The 18372-nt window shown below is 43.4% G+C and overlaps 1 long non-coding RNA gene across 2 annotated transcripts in view; it reads right to left on the bottom strand.

Annotated features, from left to right (window-relative positions):
* The window catches only part of LOC138259239 (uncharacterized), a 183954-nt gene extending 166090 nt beyond the window's left edge, over positions 1-17864 (bottom strand). For both annotated transcript variants that reach the window (XR_011198692.1, XR_011198693.1), the window contains exon 1: positions 17711-17864. This is a non-coding gene — a long non-coding RNA (uncharacterized lncRNA). The remainder of the gene's footprint in view (positions 1-17710) is intronic.
* Between the last annotated feature and the right edge of the window lie 508 nt (positions 17865-18372).

Here is an 18372-nt window from a genome sequence, read left to right as displayed (position 1 = left end):
TTAATTGAAAACATGGCTGCAACAGAGCTAGAGCCAAAAGGAATAGTTTTAATTTAAAAAGTGACAATAATAATAGGCTAGCCTGCCAATCTAAAAATGCTCTCTAAACTAGCTCCTGCCAAAAAAGCTTTCAAGCCATAGATCATCTCGTTTAGTGTACCCCAAATGCAATTGGTATAGATACCCCCTTAAGTCATAATCCATTCAACCCAGTGAGCTAAGGTAAGGGAAGACACCCATTTTTGAGGCTTTCTGAATTAAATAATGAGTTGAACTTAAGAGGACATTCACAATTTTGCTGTTTTCTGACCGTACACTTTAAAGCAATTTCTCACACAGAGTTTTGGATGGCAACAAAAGTAAGGAAAATGAACAGTCATTAGATTAGCTTTGTTTCTTTTAAACACCTGGAAAAAGGATGCTTGAAGGGGTATACTGAACTGAAGAAACATTCAAAGCTTTGACATCAGATAGATGTTTTAAGGAAACCAAACATAACAAAACAGTTGGTGTTACAGATAATAACTTCATGGCTAAATCATTATTTTCAGGCCAACAACAAATTCAAAATTGTATTGTCATTTGGTAACAGAGGGTTAAAAAATCCTACTTCCTTTTAAAAGTCATCAAATGAGTGCATGTTCTCATTCAGGCCTACCATCCACTCTTCATGTTCTGAAGAAATTGTGAAGAAATAAGTGTTTATAGTTCTATACACTTTCCCTCGAGATGCTAGAGAAGCCAAGAAGTGAAGTTACTTATAAAGCTATATCTGCTAAAAAGGATTTGAATCACTTTTCAGACACCTGCTATTCTATATCATTCTAGCAGAGTTATGAAGTTCAATGGTTCATGTAGCTCAGGATTGGCAAATGAGCAGAACAGTCAAAATACCTGGGGTTCTTTCAAAGCCTTCCAAACCATTAATACTTGGAAGTGATCTAGAATAATTTTCTGAAATTGACCTTGAGCATTGAGACTGGAAAAGTTGGTATTAGGATTGGGTAATGTATTTACAATTCCAGGACAGTGGGGAACCATGGCTGAGCCTGCCATAGAGGAGTCACCAATTTCAGAGAAGCTTTTCCTCACTGTAACTGAGCCAGGGCTCGAGTGACCATGATGAATTGGGTAAAGGCATAATTGAGGTGTAGGGACCAATCCTGACGAAACACCTCTATTGCTTGAGCTTGAAGATCCGGCATCCTACTGAAAAAAGAGCGGCATAGTGCATTTAATCTAGATGCAAAGCAATCTGCCGCAAAAAGTATTTTAAAGATTGTAGGGTAAAACCGCCAATCACTCAAATCTTAGAAATGTGTGGAACACCAGTCTGTAAACATGTTCAGATTACCTGGGAGAAATTCCACATCAGCCAAAAGTAGTCATTATAAATAAAACACCCAGAACTTTTTGGCGAGCTCTGACAATGGTTTGGATTTTGTTCCAACCAAATGACTAAAACACCTTACTGCTTAAAGCCTGGCCTTCACAGAAGCATGGAATAACTTATTTTGCTTTTGGCAAAGTAGCAGATTGCAAAAGATCCTGCAAGCAACTATAAATAATTTATGTGCAGGGATGACTCCTCCTCTGACTGTGTACCCCTTTCTTGTACTGACCACACCTTGAGCTCCAACCTGTCTGACTAGCATCAGACTCTAATACAAGATCTGGAGGGAAGAGATAATTGCTTTTTTATTCCATGCATCTAGGTGGTTCAACCACCTCTATAGTACTAAATGGGATTCTTGACTCAAGTTTGTTGTATCCGTGTAAGAAAAACCTTTTCAAAGGTGTTGAATCTTAAGACTCTGAAGGGCTCAATAAAGAAGAAGCCCTGGAAAAATTGCCAGTATAGAAGAAACTAGTCGGTCTGCAAGGTGTGCAAGAGGTCTGAAAAATAAATGTGACATTTTTTTAATGTGTTGCAACTTTTCCTTCAGGTTGCTGTAACATAGATTTCTCTGAATTGACAAGGAAACCCAAGAACTCCATCTAGTTTGAAGGTGCCAGAGAGGAATTCACCTATGTTTATCAAGAAACCCTGATTTTGTAACATTTGAACATAGACCAACACTTGAGATTGTAAAAGGTCTGTTTTCTGGTATTCAAGAATTATATCATATATGTAAACGATCAATCCTATTCCCTGAGCTCTTAACTGAGTCACCAGTTGTCTCATGATTTTTGTAAAGACCAGGACATCAAAGAAGGACCAAATGGAAGACTTTTGAAATGGAAAAATGAGTCTCCCCACTGAGAAGGAAAACATTTTCTGTAAGAACTGTGGCTTGGGATCACTAGATGGGAATCTTCAATATCCCGACAGACCATCCCATCAGCTTTTAGAAGTGAGTCCATGAGATGAAAAATTGTTTGCTTCTTGAAATGATGATAGGTTACAAAATTGTAGAATTTTGTGAGGTTTATTACTGGGTGAAATGTTTTACTTTTTATTTGTCCTAGAAAGACTGCACCCATTTTTTCTGCATGGTCCCCCTGCATTTTTTGCTTTTTGCTAGACAATATGGCCCAGATTTATGGAGGGTTTGTGCCATTCCAGCACCACATTAGCATCATTTTTTAACGCTAACGTGGTGTTTGGAAGGGCAAAAACACTTCGCTATATTTGCAAAGTGCGCTATGCTTGCATTGCGCCACTTTGTAACCCCTTGCGCCACATTATGCCTGCACCAGTCATAATGTATGCAAGGGTGGGTGTTCTGGTGCTGGGGGGACTGTAAAAATGGCACAAAGGAATCTATGAGATGCTAAGTGCAAGCATAAAAAAGAGGCTCCCATTGATTACAATGGGCCTCAGGTGCTTTGAAGGATTACCGTCATAATTTTTTATGATAAATCCTGCAAAGCATTGGACTTGCAGCAAAAATTATGATGCTAGTCACCCTAACTACTGCATGGTGCATCATATATTAAATACAGCGCACACATGGTGGCATTAGGGGGCGCTAAGGGGTACAAAATATGTGGTCTTTTCATAAATCTGCCCCGATATTTTTTCTGGCTTTAGAATTCTGTGCACTTTACCCTTGATGACCAGTGGTGAAGGACTTGTGGTCTTCATTTAAACATGATGAACTTAGTATACTTCATAGAATATGGTATAACGTGTACCCAGGGCCTGGAAGTTAAATGCCACCAGGGGAATTCAGCACATACTGTGCCATGCACTACAGTGGCAATGAAAACATGACTTCAGGCCTCAAAATGTAGTCTGATTATGGCAGTTTAAACACTGCGATTTGACCTGTCAAAATAAACCATTTTAATAGGGCAACACCTGCCTTTTAAGTATTAATTAGTCAACCCTATGTATGTCTTGTCACTCACAAGGCAGAATGTGTGATAACAAATTTACGTTAACGTATCCTTACAGTGATTAGCACCCAAAAGCAATTTCTCACTGTGACAGGCATAGCTGTTTTATGTAGAAAACTAGAGTACAGATTTAAAATCCTAATACTGTATCTTAGGAATGGGCCAAGCTAGAAAAATAATGAAACCACTCTTTTTAGTAGTTAACAATCCAATTCAATGGTGAACTCTGGTATTTAATAAATAGCAAGAAAAAGTAACTTTGAGTAAGATATATTTTCCCTACCTGAAATTCCTTGAGACTAAATTTGCTTTTGTGCTTCCACATTTCTAAATTAGCATTTGAAGAGGTGTTTAAACTGCTTCTACAGCAGAGAACAAAAGCCTGGGTGTTGTTGTTCCCTTGACAGTATGACCAGTAGGGTTGAACCCAGGACTAAAGTAACCTCAAAGAGACCTCTCTTGTCATAGACAAATGTTTTTATATTAGGCAAATTCGGCAGGTGCATTGGCAGTATGCGAACCACCAACTGCGTGTCACTCTTTCCCATTTCGAAACCTACATCAGGCTACAGGCCTGCTGAAGGTCCCCCACTTCCAAAAGGCCATGTGGGGAGGTAGATCCTTTTCTGATATGTCCCCTAAACTGTGGAATACATTGCCTAGCTGATTGAGAACAAATCCAATGAAAATAAGTTTTGGAAACTCCTTAAAACCTGTTTTTTCACCAACTAGCTGAGGTACACGGGAACAGGCCTGTTACTGGTTACTCAGAGAGAGTGGGGAAGGCTCACGCTAGCCATGCACTCTATCAATCTACATAAGATAAGACATCGTAACTCTGCCTTAGCTCTACAACTGTTAATACCAGTGTAAACAAACTGAATATGCTTCTCACGCAGTGAAATTGTTGATAAGTTCCCCCTCTCATCACAACAAATAGTGAATCAGCCTGCATTCCCCTTATGTCTTCTTCTGCACAATTCCAGAAGACCATAATTGTTGGAATGGGAAGATTCCCTAAAGGGGCATGCTATTCTATCTGCTTATTCCTCTTTCATCACTTTTATGTGAACACCATCCTACAATCCTTTCACAGACTTGAAATTATCTACCCAGTTTCATCGACACAGCTCTGCATATGAAATTTAAAACTCTGCAACAAACATGTTTCTGACCTTCTCTGTATACACCTTCTTTGGGCATTGTTTAAACCATTGCACCAGGGTCTCTACATTTACTCCAAATATGTTTGATGTCATTCCCTTTAATACTTCCCCTGCCTTTCTGGCTGCTGCTGTTGCCCTGCCCAGCAGAGCAGTGGACCAGCGGATGTCTCCCTTTACAACTTGAGCATTGAAACCTAAATTTACATGAGGACCTGAAATAGGCACCTTTGTTGGAATTCCAGCATGAACTACTGAGGCCACGTTTACTGTGAGTCCACATCCCGTTGTGGATATCTGAAAAAGGCATGTCGGGTAATTAAAGCCTGCTCACCATATACATGACTGATATTGGCTTGGACAGTACCATAAACTGAAGTCACAGCTCATTGTCCACTTTATCCCATGATTTAGTAATGTCAAGTCCCTTCCTGGCTCTAAATTCTTCATAGTGCCTAAGCCAATGAGGAAGAGTTTTTATTAATTAAAAAATAATATTTATTTTAATGTGTTGAAATTAGCATAATTAGGCTGTAAATTTAGGGCCTGATTTATACTTTTTTTAGGGCCATATTAGCGTCATTTTTTGATGCAAAAGCCAAACAAATTTACAAAATATAATTGAATTTTGTAAGTTTGCACTGCTTTTGTGTAAAACAATTACGCAAATGAGGCGCTAAAAAAGTATAAATCAGTCCCTTAATATACTGGGCCTTGGCCTGCTTGCACTGAAAGCCATTTTAAAGTCACTGAAGAAAATATTACTTTTAAAATTGCAAGAACAAGCTTCCTACATTCATGCATCTCTGTGTTTTTGCTTTTCATACAATAGCCGATATAGGATTTATTTTACAATGTTGTTTTCTTGTACTGAATAAAATGTATTAATTTGTGTTTCCAGAAAAGTGAGCCATGTGCCTGTAAATGTGCCGCAAAAGTAACATTATTTTGCAAGGCCTTCTGCTGCTTAGGCCACAAATGTACTTCATTCATTTTTAAATTGTTTATTTTTTTATTTGCTTCTCTATTGTAATGCCATTTACTTTGTTTTTATGATAAAGCATGTCCAATGATTATTAATGGTGTAGATATTTACTAGGCTATCTCATTTTATGTAGCACAATTTCTACAATGTTAACTGGTTCTTGTCATGTATCTTTATTAGCACAGCCCTATGATCCCATTTCATGCCTTGTCGAGTGTACAGCTTTTCACTTGTTTGAAATTATAAAATGCACCTTTTTTGGAATGTGTGCCAGACTTTCGCAAGACTTTCTGCACACATTTTGCTCACTTCCACAAAAGCAAATGGTATGATACTCTGTTTATTTTAAGTGTACTTAGAGACTTTTCTTTTCTTTTTAAACTGAGGAATCCAAATGTCAGTTTGCTATTTCATGTATACTCAGACCTTTCACTGCCTTCTCAAAAGCCTCTATGTTGGTCTATTCTCTGATTATATTTAGACTCTCCCTTGAACAGAGTAGACATATGGTGGTTCTTTTTTTAACTATATTTTTGCTAATTCCCCTATGTTATGACCTCTCACAATTGGCTTTATTTTTATACATTATTGGTGCTGATTCAAATCTGACTACTTTTTGTCGTCTGTAATGTTTTTTAGCTTTGAATAAATGTTTATGGTTTTGACTCTGTATTATGTCATATGAAGCTTTTCTTTATTTGTTCAAGGACCCCCATCCATATATAGCCCAATCCTGTTCATCAGTCTCTTGCATTTAGTAGTGAAAATCACTGCCAGCAAGCTATCCACAAAAGCAGATTTCTGCTGTCATAATGTTATTCACATTCCAAAATAAATATAATGCTGCATTCTGTATTGGTGGGTACCTTAGGCTGCTTAGCTAATTCCTTTTTGTCAGTCTTGGGCTCTTCTTTACACTCTGTCTCTCTTGATGTAAACACTTTAAAAAATCATTAAATTATCTCAAGCCTCATGATATTCGCAAACATTGGGCCAGATGTATCATCACGGCCCTTTGTGATTCGGAAATAGAGATTTTTAAGAAATCGCTATTTCTGACTCGCAAAGTGCCATGTATCACATTTGCGATTCGGTAATAGCAATTTCTTAAAAATCGTAAATACTATTACCGAATCGCAAATTGCGATACCGGCCCCATTCGTAGCTATGGGCCTGCTGGCCCATAGCTGCAAATTTTTTGCATTTCCAAAATTGTGATTTCTGAACCAGAAATCGCAATTTTGGAAATGCAAAAGCCCAGGATGCTGGGGGCCTAAGGCCCCCTCTGCTGCACCCCAAATTTTTTGGGGGGAGTTGCAAGGTGCACACATGCCAAAAGGGCATGTGTGCTTTACATGTTCAATTTAAAAATGCATTTTTAAATTTTGCACCAGATTCCCACCTGGTTTCTTTTCATGGTATTTTGCATGTGCAAAATGCCAATGTGTGAAAAATCGCAATTTGCGATTTTTTGCAGCATCTCCTTGCGATGTGGATTTTGCGAATCGCAAATTGCGATTCGCACAAACCAGGTTGCAACGCAAGAAATCGCATTTTTTGCGATTTCTTATTTGTGGTCTGCGAATGCCTTTCATGCATCGCAGCCCACTTTTTTGCACTCGCAAGCGGCCGAATTTTGCAATTCGCACCGTTTGCGAGTGCAAACAATTTTCATACATCTGGCGCATTGTTTGAAGCAGGGTCTCTGAAAAGTTAAAACAATACTGTGAAGAAATAACCTTGGTTTGTGTTTGTGGGGGGTAGGTTGTCCTCAACCATCAGTCTGAGGCTGGTGTTTGCTCGAATACTGAGGTACTGAAGTCCCTCTGTTACTAAGCGCATGTTCTGTCCCCAGTGGTATGTCTTTGTGGTCCCCCCTGGAGAGTGTGAGGGCCTTGCACTTTGTCCAATTTATTTTGTATCCTGATATGTCAGAGAAGCAGTCTATGATGGACATGGCAGCTGCTAGTGACGGGTCTTGGTCAAAGAGGAGACAGAGTATATCATCTGAGTAAAGGAGTGCCTTCACTGTACTATTCCCTATAGGGATTCCCTTGACGTTCGGGGAACAGCAGAGGGCTATCCTTTCCTACATATCATTCCGGAAATGCCACAGAAAAGGGGCAAGGGTCTGTAGGTGATTGCAAGAAGCATGACCAGGGACAAAGCTAGCTTGTGCTGGAGTTGGGGAATAACATTTGATAGTGCAGACACTAGGGGGCATATTTATACTCTGTTGCATCGAATTGGCATCATTTTTTTAAACTCTAATTTGATGCAAAACTAACTCCATATTTATACTTTGGCGCTAGAGCCATCTAGAGCCAGATTTTTAGAGTTAAAGTCATATTTTGGATGTGGAAACCTATCTTGCCTTAATGAGATGCAAGGTAGGCGTTCCCTTGCAAAAAATGACCTATATGGCCTTAATACCATATTTATACTCTCATGCAAAAATGGTGCACGGGAGGGCTCAAAAAATGGGGCAAAGCTTGCTTTGCACCATTTTTCAATGCCTGGGTCAGGACAGACGTTAGGGGACCTGTGGGCCTATTTCCATGGTGGAACACCTTGAAATAAGACCACAAGTGCCCTCCCCAGGCCCCAGGGACACCCCCACCAGAGGGGCAGCGGAGGATGGGGACCCCATTCAAGGTAAGTACAGGTAAGTATTTTATTTTAATTATTACAGTGCCTTAGGGGGCCCTGAAATGGGCCCTCATACTTGGCAGAGGGTTCAATGGTCCCCTGTGCTGGCCATTGGGTGGTAGGCATGACTCCTGACTTTTCTAAGACAGGAGACATGTGGTATGGATGGTGTTGCATCAGAAAATGACTCTAGGCAGGTTAGAGTCATTTTTGTTTTCTCTAACCTACCTAACGTCATTTTTTGGTGCAAAACCCCCTTCTTCCATACTGCCAGCCCCACCTGACTAATGTCATTTTTTTTTACACTAGCCTACCCTTGGCACTGGCTTGCACGATTCCATAAATATGGTGCCCAGCTGGTGCACAGAAATGGTGCAAGCCGGTGCTAAGCTTTTTGGTGCAAAACTGCGTTAGTGCAGTTTTGCCCCAAAAAGTATAAATCAGGGCCTGGGATTTTAGCAAGGATTTTGAGATCCAAGTTAAGTAATGAGATTCGCCAATAGCCGTCTCAGTCCAGTGGGTCTTTTCCCTGTTTGGGAATAACTGTGATAGTAGCTTTGTTTGAGATCGGTCCCAATGTGCAGTTCTCCATGGTTTCCCTATAAGCTTATGTGAGGAGATGGAGTAGTAGGGGCTTGCCCGTTTTATAGAACTCCCTGAGTAGTCCGTCCTCAACTGGGGATTTGCGTTAGAAAATTCTAAAATGATTTCCACCACTTCCTCCTCTATGATGTCACCTTCTAAGTATGCCCGTCCTTCATCTATGAGGGATGGTAAATGCACCATTTTTGCCAGAGAGTCTGTTGAATTGCAACGGTGTAGCTTCAAGTAGAACACTGAGATCTGTTGTACGATTTTGAGGCGGTGAGTCAAGAGAGTACCGGACACACTGCGGATGCAGACATTGTGGACAGATGGGATTGCCAATTGTGATTCACACTGGTGCACCTGGAAAGCAAGCAACTGGCCCACCTTTTTATCATGATCAAACTTCCACCACTGTAACTTCACTAGCGTTTTTTTGGCCATTTCAGTATGGAGGGTATTCAGGTGCATCACTGCTAGTTCATACATTGTGCAGTAGTGGGATTGGGCTGCTTTAACCGCTCTTTTCAGTGTCTGAAGAGTTACCTGTGTCTGGTGTTTGGAGAAGGCAGCAATTCTCATCATTACCTTCCTAACAACCTTGAGGGTCCTAGCAGAATCAACAGATCTGTCATTGTCTGTTATGTAGAATCGGATGTGGCCCCACAGGGCATTTTTTGCGGTCTTGTGGGGAATAAGTGCACGCCTGCATTCCCCATTTTGCAAATGGAGGTTAAATAGGCCGAGGTTCGGGTCTAAGAGGACCATACCATGGTCCATGATAGATGCTTTTAGGATGGAGCAGCCTGTGACAGAGGAGAGAAATGGGTGTTGGAGCAAGAAGTAGTTGATGTTAGAATTGGAGCCATGCAGGTGGCATACATCTAGCAGGGCATGAGTCGACACAGAGAAATGCCCTATCCAGCCCAGTAGAGAGATCTAGTCTGCTTTTGCAGTCTAAGAGCTGGTCTGGGGCCAGGTTCCAGTTGCTTCCCAAAAGTAGGGGCATGTGTCCGAAGGCTAGAAGCATCTGGGAGAGGCTGATTAGGAAGCAGGTTTTATAAGGGTTAGGTGCATAAAAAAGCCTCAGAGAAAAATGTGGGTCTACAGTCAAGTAGACTTTAATGAGAACATGGTTGTATGTGGAATCTAGAGGGTGAGCCATCCTATGGTTGGGGGACAGGGAAGGGGCTGAAGAGGGAGGGGAGGGGAAGGGGACAGGTGAATTGAGAAAGAGAGGGAAAACCTCTGCGGTGTCTTGAGACAAAAAAAACCTGCACTTGGCAGCAGTCACTCTGAGAGATCCCCCTAAGAGTGAGAAGTATTGTGGGGAACAGAGTCAATGCGGGAGCAAACTAGGGTACAGGTGTTCCTCTCTGAGTGGGGAAGGAAGGGGCTGAATTTTGCCATCAAAGCAGGGGCCATGAGTACAGCAGGTTCTGGGGCGGAGACGAGGAGTGAAGAGTCAGAGGGCCAGGAAGATTCCCTAAGATGTGCAGGCTAGCTTGGATGGCTTCAAGTGGGGGAGGAGGTTCTTGAAGAGGCTGTAGTTACTCATATAAGATCAAGCCAGTCCCTTATATGACACAGGTAGACCTCCATCCATCCATTGTGCTGTTCTTCCATCTGGTGTGGCCTGAAGCAAAGGAGTCATCAGGTCTTTAAAACAGCAGGTGTCTGAAAGCCCCACCACGTCAGACACAGGGGCAAGGAGCACCTGGAAGAAGCAGTCCTGTGCCACAAGTGCCCCCTAACAATGTCAGTCTAGCAATAGTGTATTCAGGAAATGGGCTCCCCCACCCCGGACTGCGTTTACTTAAGACATGAGTGAGATTTATCTTTTTTCTCTGTCCTTGGTCAGGGCTTCTTCCACTTGGTTGAAGGCAACACAATTTGATTCCTGGCACCTCGACTCAAAGGTGTGGTAGCAGTGTCACTGAGAACGGGGTAGGGACCTGATTGATGGTGAGTCGGTGGGTGCTATGGATGGGGCTCTTGTGTCCATGGAAGAAGCATCAATGTGATCCAGGAAGGATTCCAGGTACTCTGGGTCTGTATATTGTCTTGTCTTTCCATCGCAGGTGGCTTGCATGCGTGCCAGGTCTGGTAGTCCATTCTTAAGATCTCAACATCAAAGGCAAAGGCATAGGGTCAGGAACATGCAGGAGCTTCTTGTATCTGGAATTAGTGCCTGAGAGATAATCCATTGAAACAGTTATGTGGTGGTCAATAAAGAACAGCGGAGATGATGCTTGCTTTGCTGCCTTTCCGATACCCTTAGCCTGTTGGTTGTGAAGACATAGGTGCTGATCAGGTGGGACAATTGGTCAGCAGTTGTGGAGCATGATCACACCCTGTGCACTCTATAGAATTCCAGTGACACAGAAAGTTGGAGCAGCAGCAGTTTGGGCAAGAGGCCCTTAAGAAAGGCCAACATATTATCTCCTTTTGCTCCCTCAGGGACTAAAAAGGTGTGGATGTTATCCATCCTAGACCTGGCTTCCCAGTCTATGGCCTTATGTAGTAGGAATTCAACATATCTGCCCCTGTCCAGTAGGGAAGACTATTGCATTTCCATTTGTTCCACTTGGAGATCAAGGGAGTCCAGGCAGGTGTGAAAGTTTGTCACCTCAAGGCTCAGAGATTTGACCTCAGCTGAGTGGTTCAACATTTTGCCATCCTTGGTGGAGACGATGGATCTGATTGCCAACAGTTCCTTCAGGATGGATTTCATTGACATTGAAATGCCCTCAGTCGGAAGACAATGTGGCTAGAGTCAGACATTTAGAGAAAGTGCCACTGTTGGACTGCAGACTTGGACATTGGTATGAAGAAGAAAAGATACCCCATGAACCGACTGCCTAAAGGTGAGATGTTGAGAATATTATCCCAGCGGTCAAAGGAAGTGCCTCTTTGAGGACCACTCACCATTGTCCAGAGTGCAGGTGTCCAGGTGTGTGCAAACCTGGGCTCCATTGGCCTTGGTGGTGTGTGAAAGATTATTCACAAGCCTGTAGGACAGCAGTGGTGAGGATACAGTCTTCCAGTATGTGGGACATTTGTTTAGCCCACCAGTGTGGAGGTCTAGGGGTTTATTCCCCGTTCGGGAACCTTAAACCACAGTTGGTCCCTGACTGTGCTGTTGTAGTGTTTTGGTGCAGACTACAGTGCAGGGGGGAGGATGGGATATATCTGCCACCAGGCCCCGGTTGTCACTCGTGCCCCTGGTTAGTCAGCATTCAGTTTAGGGGTACTACTCCTAAGGCATACAGCAGAGAGCTTGAATCCAGGTACCTCAGTGCTGAGTGGGCGCAGCCAACACTAGTAGTTTCCTGGGGGTCCTCCTCCTGATCTGGTAGGATGTGCTCTAGGCCAAGTAGACCCCAAACCCTCCCCCTGCCAGAACCCCCCAATTATCAGGGTAGGTGCACTGTCTTGTGTGATGAGAGGGGCGACCCAGCAAGTCTCCCTTCAGTGAGTCAGAGGGTGTGGCTGTCTTCGTAGCAGATACAACAGAGAAGGGGGACCCATTGGGGCCTTCTGTGAGAAATTGGGCTGTTGATTCTCCGAGGTATGAGCTTTGGTCATCCACAATCCTTTTCAGGATTGGGCATAAGCCAACCTTAAATGAACCTGTGATCAACCCTCTAGTAGCTTGGCACTGAGCAGTCAGGCTTCACTTATAGGCAATGTGTGAAGTATTAGTGAAACACTTCAAACAGTAATAAAGTGAAAGACACCACACAACAAAAATCCAACACAATTTGGGCAACACTTCAAACAGTATTAAAGTGAGAAACACCGCACAAAAAGGATCCCACACCAAGTTGGAAACATAGAGGAAGATGTAATGAATAAAATAAGACCGAAGTGACAAAAATGCAATCAGTAGAACCGGAGATGTTACATTTTTAGGATTTGACAGAAGATAGCTCCAAAAAGCACAAAGTGCCAACTGTGGATATCTGGTCACTCCAGACTAGGACAAAGTCACACGTTCATGCCGACTGCAATGGAGAGTGGGCTGGCTACAGGGACCCAGTTAGGCCTGCTGAATAAAAAACCTTAAATCCTGGTTTGTGGATCGTTGCGAAGATCTGTGTTGAAGATGTGTCATGCAGCTGAAACAATGCATCGGCTCCAAGATGCAATGAGGCTGCGATGCGAGGGACTACATCATCATAGAGGATCCCATCAATGGGGCTTGCGATGTAAAGTCCGGCGTCAAGGATGTAGTGCCCAGTCGAGGCAATGAACTGGTTCCAAAGGGCTGTGATACAGAGTCTACCATCGTCATCGAGATGGCTGTCGACGAGGGATGCAAGGGCCCGCACCAAGGATGTGTTGTGTAGTGGCGGCTCCGATGGACTGCGGCAATGATGCAGGTCTTTGCAATGGGTCCCCTTCGTAGGGTAGACTCATAGATGGCAGAGTCAAGATGCAGGTGCAAGGTGGATGGAAGCGTGTTGTGTCCCTGAGGCTTCCGATCAGGAGGCCAGCCAAATAACCCTTGGAGTCACATTGGGTTTTGGTTCAAGAGATGCAGGTCCAATCTTTTTCACCCAGGTGAGAAAGCAGCAGGTAGAAGTCCATTTAGAGCAGCAGTCCAAGAGAGTGGCAGACCTTGTAGCAGCACAACAGTCTATCTTCCTGGCAGAGTATCCACAAGTCCAGAAGTGTACTGAAGCATTGGTGCCTGAGGTCCAGTATATATTCCCAGGCATGCCTTTGAAGTGGGGAGAAGCTTCTAGAGGCACACCTTTGAAGAGCACAGGTGATGTGCCTCAATAGCCCTGGCTCCAGTCTAACTACAGGGGTATGCAGCCCTTTGTGTGGCGACAGGACACAGCCTATTCAGGTGTAGGTGGGACTGGTTCCAGCTCCTCCCTCCCACCCTGCCGGTGATGACCCATCCAGTCACACCTAAGCTCTCCATTGTCTGTAGATGTCTAGCAGGAATGCACAAAGCCTAGCTGTCACCCACACCCAGTCATGTGTCCCAGAGACAGGCTGCAGGCACCAAATGGCTAAGGCAGGCAAATACCAACTTTCTAAAAGTGGTATTTTCAGAATTGTAATTTAAAATCCAACTTCACCATGTTAGCATTTTAAAGTGTGATTCTAGAGACACCAAACATATAGGGGTCAGCTGCTCTCATTTGGAAATTACAATTACAAAATGTAAAAGGTATTCCCAATGTTATCCTGTGGGAGAGGTAGGCCTTGCAGTATTGAAATATGAATGTAAAATTTTTTACTACTGGGACATGATAAACTAAAAAGTACATATTTACCTTTTTAATACACTGCACCCTGCCTTTTGGGTTAACCAGGGCCTACCATATGGGTGACTTATATGTATTACGAATGAGGGTTTGAACCTAGCAAGCCGCTAATTTTGACTGGTCCAAATGGCAATTTAAAACTGCACACACACAGGTTGCAATGGCAGGCCTTAGATGTGTTTAAAGTGCCACTTAAGGGGGTGGCACAATCACTGCTGTGGGCCCCTTAGTAGCATTTAATTTACAGGCCATGGGCACCGGTAGTGCCATTTTGCTAGAGACTTACAAGTAAATTAAATATGCCAATTGGGTGTAAGCCAATTCAATACATTTAAGAAGAGAGTGCAAGCACTTTGATACTTGTTAGCAGAGCCCTAAGAGCAGCAAAAATGAAGTCAGCAAAGATAGGAGGTCTGAAGGCAAAAGCGTTAGAGGGAAACCACAGCAACAATGCCAGGTCTAACACCTACTCACAATATGCCAAAGGTAGCAGTGTTGTCCACATGTAAAAAGCCCTTAACATAGGCTGAAGAGGCCCGCTGGTGAACCAAAACCCAGGTGTGTTGATCCAGTGAGGCTTAGGTCCTTAAGCTTCATTCAATGCTGGAGTGATAAGGGTGAGTGTCCTGGGCCACAAGCTACTGCTGTGGGGATGCGGTGTTAGGGCCCAGAACAGTGTCTCTGGTGAAGGTCATACTTCAGTGCCATGGATGGGGGGGTCAATCTGGGACTCTGGAGGCAGGAGAGCAGTACACCTATTCACCTTGCCCAATCTGTGTGCTTGTAGCCGTCGACCCTCAAGGCCACCTACATTCCATCAGGGCCCAGGCCCAGGCATTGGAGCTCTGTCCGAGGCTGAAACAATGGAGGGTATGGAGCTTGGGCTAAGTGCCTCTGTTGAAGGTATTCAATATTGCCCGGGACAGCATCTCTAAGTGAGAGCACATTGCAGTGCCAAGGCGAGGCAGGGCAGTCTGGTAGTACAGGGGCAGGAAAGCGGTACTCCCATTCACCTCAACCTCTCCATGGGCTCCTGGCTGCTATTATTCTACTAGCCACGCCTCATGGGCTGTCTGTGCCAGGGCAGCAGCTCACAGCAGGTGGTGTCAGCAGGGCTGGCCTTTGGGCCCGCAAGGGTGTCACCAATCTCCCTTCATGCTGCTGGGGTCACCTGACCCCTAATCCATTGTCAGGGACCTGAGATAAGTGGTACCATTCAGGAGCACTGGTAGGATACAGCCATCTTGGATGTCACCTAGCTCTGCCTCCACACCTTGCTTTTTCTAATGAATCAAAAGAATATGCAGACCATGTTCGGCAATCTGTCTAAAAGTTTAAAAAAAACAGATGGGAGAAAACATTGTTTACCCATAAGGCTTCAAAATGGACATGGAAAAGGGAATCCAGACCTGATGTTCCCACAGAACCATTGCGTGTTCTGAAAGCAACTAGAAGGTATACTCTTTAACCAAGACCCCTGGCCAGAAAAAATTTAACTTGGGAGCAGCTGGAAATATAAAGTGATCTAAATTTGTGCACTCTTGAGAAATGTTTTTCACTTTTGCTACATTCTCACATCCTTCTAAACTACTGTTTTACTACTTGCTGACTAGGAGTGGAAAGGAGTTTCTACAAATTCACCAACAAATGCATAAAAAACTAAATAAAAATAAATGTCAGTGAAAATTAAAGCCTGCGCTCTTCTGATATGTATGTATGTGTGTGGGATTTGTGCACCGTGAACCGAGCCGCAAGGCAGCATGGCGCTGTCCGGGCTCAAAAGCAAAGATACAGTTTATGTATGATTAGAAGGGTAGCTGGGTTCTGAGAGAAGAGGTGTACTGTTGATGTGTTGTGATGTAGTGCTTCTTAAAGAGATGGAACTTCAACTCCTTCCAAAACTGGTGCTGGGTTGAAACAGTTATGGTCAATATTTATAAAATTCCAGGAGCTAGGTGCATAGATAGAGAACAAGAGTTGCCTTGTTTTTTTTATTTTGGAAAATTTTCATTTTCATTTTGCTGGTGTCCTGGAGGAGGGTGTGCTGAGAGCAAGTGGAGGTGGTGAGCTTGTCAACCAGATATGCAAGGGTGCTGGTTGTGATGGCTTTGTAGACGATACAGCTAATTTTGAAGCAGGTGTTTACCATCTTGATGGTGATGATGTGTTCACATTTGCTCAGGACCTTGACGAGGCACGCTCCTGTGTGTAGCATGCCTTAGAAGGAAACACATGGGAAGTTTAGGAGGCCATTAAGCAGGGCCTTTCGACCATACACATGCAAGAAAAGAAGTATCCGTTTGTCCCTGATTATAAGTATAGGTGCTTCATATCACACCTCATAAATAACGATACCACTGGGTACATTATTTATTGGGTGCGATAAATAATCAATCAATCATTAGATATGTAAAGTGTGGCTTATCACCCTAGAATGCATCCAAGCACTGGTGTTGTCGCTGCGACTCAGTAGCTACTCCTCAAAGAGCCATGTCTTGAGCTTTCTCTTATAACACCTATTACAAGTCATATGGGAAATACGTCAATTGTGGTGGTTTCACAAACCAAAATCGTCATGATATGGTAAACACTGTACCCTTTTCCCCTGTTATATGTCAGAATCTTTGATCTGCCAAAATGTAATTAAGGTTAAGTTATTTAACGCAACCTATAATTATTGGTTGTGTTAAATACCTCAAACTCGAAATTTCGACCCATTTCTAATCAGGGGTACACAAGTCGGAATTAACCAAAGCACTCGTAATCAGGTCCTATGTGCAACTGTAGTACAGAGGCAGTTTCATCTCCACCCTGGGCATGTAAAGGAGTTAGATACTGTCTTTCCTATTTCTACAACCAATACAGCGCCTCAAAATCAGTGGGGAGATGAAACACTACATTAAAAACAAGGATTTTGAGATGCAAAACCTCCCTCTTTTTACAACCATTCTGGTTGAAACTGAGTAGCACTTCAATTTTGCTGCATTCTCTTGCTGGGTTTCCTTGTTTTTATGTGTCTGCTTTATCTGTCACATTTTGTGGTATAAGTACGCTTCAACAGATATCGGAGCATCATGTAGTAATAGCTATCACCTGTTAGTGCAAAACAACTTCACTGATGTGACACTGAGACCCACAAACTCTAATAATGTTTTCTAAAGATAGCAATATTTAGTGCAGAAGGCTTGTTTATTTGTTAATAACTGGAGGTTTGAAAAAACGCCCTGCAGCCACAATAAACCACCTGGCATCGCCTGATGTCTAAAATAGCTGAGGTTGCCCGTTTGCAAAGTGCCGTTTGTTATTTTTGGAAAATATGATGAAGCCGATATGCAGTCTTTGTCTGCTTTCTACCGAACATTTTCGATGCTGCTCAGAACTTGATTCAACATGTAGGGATTAATCTAAAGGCGGAATCGAAACACAATGAGGCGAACTGCTAAATGAAGTGTTATTGCTATGTCAGACACCAGTGTTAATGCAATTAATTGCCGCTCAGGCCGAGATGGTAGGCGTATGCGTTTCTCATTTTAGGAGGGAGTCGACAGTTCAGCTTAAACACTCTAGGCCCTGTTTCCGAATGGTAGCCAGCGCTAAGGGAAGGACGATAGGTGAGCTCACAGCCAGGTTTGGATAGGCCTAAAGGCGGGTGGCGGAGGGGGTGAACAAAAAAATATTCAATAATAAAAAATAAAACTTACCTTTCTTCCACGCCGCAGCTTCACCATTCCATCCGCTCCATCTTGCATTGCAGGCACAGGTTTCCCAGCCTGCCCTGCAGCACATCCTGATGCTACTGAGAGCAGCGTTAGGATTGGCTGGAAGCGTGCTCCCAGGCAGACTGGGAGCCTGTGTTTGCTCTCTCCAGCCCAGCAACACAGTGCTGGCCTGGATAGAACACAGTGCGCATGTGTTTGGCCAGCCCGAGCCAGCCAGCCAAACATACATGCACACTGAGGGGGAGTGCACCCTGTCACGCCCGTGACCCCGCCCCTTTTATCTTTTGTAGCAAAAAAATATTAAGCAGAGTTTGTTATGCTTTTACTATAAATGTTTTGCAGCTGCTGCTGCTGGTGAGGGAGAGGCGATGCTCCTCTGCCATAGCGGAGGAGCCGCTCCTGCCTAAAAGCCAATCAAGCAGTGCCCAATGGGCTGGTCTGACAGATCAATGTGTGGGTCTAATTTTTACCAGTTTGTGGCACTGATTTATGGCCAGGTGGTCTGGTGGTGTTTACCATTAAGTTCCTTGATATTACCACAAACAATGTCTTCAGCAACAACAATGGCATGCTGTCTCCGATGCTTTGAAAAATACCTATACAGCTTGTCTTTACAAGTTCGAAACTGGCCTCATTTGCAAATG

The sequence above is a fragment of the Pleurodeles waltl genome, chromosome 2_1, assembly GCF_031143425.1.
Source record: "Pleurodeles waltl isolate 20211129_DDA chromosome 2_1, aPleWal1.hap1.20221129, whole genome shotgun sequence".
Taxonomy (NCBI): Eukaryota; Metazoa; Chordata; class Amphibia; order Caudata; family Salamandridae; genus Pleurodeles; species Pleurodeles waltl.
Note: the sequence above shows the minus strand (reverse complement) of the source record. Positions and strands in the feature narration are given on the sequence as shown.